Consider the following 3942-nt stretch of genomic DNA (forward strand, 5'->3'; position numbering starts at 1 on the left):
TCGATGTTTTCTTCTTATCAATGTGTTGAATTTCAATAGTTTACCTTAGATTGTTTGGTTCGTGGTGATAAAAAATAGTTGCAGCTTGCACCAGAGGCAACAATCATGGTTGTAACTTTTAATTTAGTTGAGTTATTGATAGAAGAAAAAATCGATGGAGAGAAATTGATCAATACAGTTACGCCCCTATGATACTAAGCGTGAGATATTGAATAAAAATAAACATTCTAATTTTAGAAGACAAGAATTCTTTATCAAGGTGCCATATATTGGTCAAAATTCAGGGGCTACTCGTTTCCTGCCGTAAGAAAACATTTTAGTACACTAATTCGAGTCATTAGAAACATTTGGTTGCATCCTAATACGCACAGTCAGACGTATCCTCGATTTGGTTTTCAACATTACTATGTCTTCTTGATGACAGACAGGCTTCTTATAAAAAGTTTGATTTGATGCAGAGACGATGCGATATGGCCTTTATACGCTAAGTGTATGAGAAAAGCAAAGCTGATAGTAAGACAAAAAGATATTTTAGTTACTAGATAAAGATTGTCGCTGTCGTCGCTGTCCGGAACATCTTTTGCTGGCGAGGATAGGGGAGCTAAATGTCAAAGATGGAAAATCCATACGATTTGACAGGTACATATGTACCACACATGTTTCGGGAAGCAGAACAAAGGGAACAGTAGCGACAATCTTTATCTAGTGACTAAAATATCTTTTGTAAGACATAATGAAACTACGTTTTTATTTAAATACCTCTCTTCAATTTACTTTCATATTTCTGTTATTGCAAAGTGATTTATTTATTCATTTCTCAAAATGAATTTGAGCTGTTAACTTCTTCACTGTTCATTTGTAATTGAAATTCCCGTCTCCGAGCGATAATTTTTTTTGTTGTTCAATATTTCAGCTCCACAAATGATTCAGTAGCAGAAAAAAACTTGCCTGGGCGACTTTGGAACTTTGATGGGATATATACTTCAGTAAGCAATCAGAACAGCCTGCGAATCATATCAAAGCAAAAACAAATGACTCTACATTGCGAAGATCACGTGATTAAAATGATAAAACACAAAATAAATTATTTACTTGTTAATTTTTTACCCCTTCGAAGCACGCATCTTTTGCGATTGCACTCGGGGCTTCGGCCGTTCGATCGTTTGCCGAGATACGCGGACATGCATTGATATGGAGAAAACCACCTTTTTTACCATTTCGGGGACAAATGATCGCTCTGCACCTCGGAGAGCAGGCCAGCGAATTATTTTGGGAGAAACATCAAAAATCATATAGCGCAAAAACCATATTGGCAAAACAGGAACGAACGATCGAAAATCGAACGAAAATTCTGCTCAGATTTTTGCGGAGGAAAAACGACTTCAAAAAGTTGTCTGGACTGTTTGGTTTTTAATAGGATGAAGTGGTTCTTTTCACTGGATGACATTCCCAAGAGGGACATTGCCACCTCGTAGCTTAGTATTCTTTGTGTACTTCCACAATTATTGACTTGGAGCATTCTTAGACAAGTTATCATTAATGCATTCGTACATCATGTGGGAAGTGCAACGTAAACTCTATTCTCAGATAAGTTAATTTCCAAACCGAGTTTTTTTTTAGATTGGACTGGAATTCCAATTCAGTCACTACAAGCAAGGTCTGTTTTGTACACGCCGATCCTGGCACTAAGGTATGAAAAACCTCAATTTTGGTTTGCTTGACATAATGGAATAAGAGCGATAATTTCAATTTTTGTTTTTCTTCTCCATGGAGGCACATCCTTAGAATTACAAGATGCATATTATACATTGGAAGAAAGTAAGCTCGCGGTAAATATTTTTTTACCAATGCTTAATAAATGAAAGAAAATTGCCCGAGTAAAAAAGAAGGAGGCGTTTCGGTGAACAAACTCTTGGAGCGTTGCGCATGAATTTCCATCGACCACAAAAGGGCATCTCAAGTAGGTTCTGGCAGAAAATTTGGGGGAGAGGGAAAGGCAAAGATAAAATGTTTAAAATATTTCTTATTTCGTTTCGTATTACCTTCGCGTTTTTTCTCTGCGTTATGATAGGGGATGGCACTTCTCGATCCCCTTCCAGTGTACTTGTTCGTCGGGTCAATGCTTATTTTACATTTATCTTATTTGAATGAAGTGATACCATACCACCAATATACCTTTCTTGTGTAAAAAAAGTGTTGGCCAATTTTGAGGAGGTTTACAGAAGAAAAACTTTTGACAGCACTTCAAATTCAAAGAGATATTTTAAATGTTGTGGGATGGCAAGGAAATGTTTCAAATTAATTTAGCGTAAATATTTCTCAACCTATCTCTAACGTGGGCCAAAAAAGGACTCATCGAAGCGGGCTTGGTTAGGTCAATCTTTCAAGCGTGATGCATCGAATTGTTTTGATTGAAGTTGGAATTAGCATTGTATCTCGTGTAAAAAAAAATCCGTAGCGGTAGGCAGACAGCATAAAGCCGAGATCTATCATTATCATTAGTATTTGGCTTTTACATAAGTTTTTTTAGAGTTATTATCCATATTATAGTTTTAACCACTCTATTTGTTTTTATTTACTTATCTGTATGATTAATATTCAATAAATTATTAAGCTCTTTTAGTGGAATGTCTTCACCTGTCATAACTGCCCATTATCGCATGTTTGTAACATTTATATTTCTTTCGATTTTGAGTTAAGCATATGAATCGTCTCTAAATTGTCGGTTGCGGTTCTTTAAGATGGCCAGGTGACATTCTAAAAAAAATGAGAAAACTAAGTTGTTTAGTAAGCAAAGCAATTGACCTTATAAGAGTAGCACTGGAAAGTGTTGTCACTTATGTCTCGACTAAAAAAAAATACGCAAATTATTTGTTCTTAAATATTAAGTGATGTAAATGTTGCTATCGTAGAATTCAATTGGAAAAAAGATTTTATGTAATTTTTGTATTTTGATCCTTCCTTCGGAAGTGTCTATAATTTCACTTTGTATGCGTTACGCAGGCGTGTTATGTATTAATCTATCAATAAATTTCTTGAATTATGAAATTTGGTATTTGGTATTTGAAACAAATTCAATTTAATATTGAAAATAAAATTATAAAAAATGATATGATATGGAAATATTCTTATTTTTCTGATTTGTTTCAAAGAAACAATTGGTTTTGATTGAGGAACGTATAGCAGCATGTACCACAAAATCTTCTCAGAAAAGCAAAAACGTTAAAATTCAAAGGGATTTCAAAAATTTCTTCAGTGGAAGCTAGATAGATGTTTTGAGACACTAATAGACCACTTATATGCATGTATGTGTGCGTATGTGTCAAAATTCTGAAATTTGCTACTATATAAATCTCACTCATTTTTAAAATATTAAACACGATTAGTTTTACAAATTTAGGCATCCATAAGGCGAAATATATGTTATTATTGAACGCTATTGAGTTTCGCAGCTTGACGTACAGTTCGTTATCATTCGTTTTGTTGTCACTGAACCCATGAAATCCACCTTTTGGTAGGCAATTAATTTGTAACTTTACTCGTTCAATCGCCGTAGGAAGTTGAATAGTTTTATCTCGTTTTGAATACTGGAGTCTGAAAATATTTCCTTATCACTAAGGAAGGGTCAAAATCTCACTGTAGGTGAATGAATCAAAGTTTTTTATATAGTCGAATCAAGTATCAGAAACTGCACGCAAAAAAAAGCGTTCCCGAATTCGTGAACCAGCAAAAATACACCGTGATTTAATTCATGGATTCGGGAACACCAGTCACGTTTTCCAGAACGTTCCAGAAAACGTGACTGTATTCCCGAATCCGTGACTGTTGTTCACGAAAAATTACACCGTGAACTCGTTAGTTCACGAATTCATGAACGCTTTTTTTGCGTGTGAAGACGGCCTTTCAGTTGAGGTCGAAATACGTATCTGTAAAGATTACAAC

The sequence above is a fragment of the Armigeres subalbatus genome, chromosome 3 (assembly GCF_024139115.2).
Source record: "Armigeres subalbatus isolate Guangzhou_Male chromosome 3, GZ_Asu_2, whole genome shotgun sequence".
NCBI lineage: Eukaryota > Metazoa > Arthropoda > Insecta > Diptera > Culicidae > Armigeres > Armigeres subalbatus.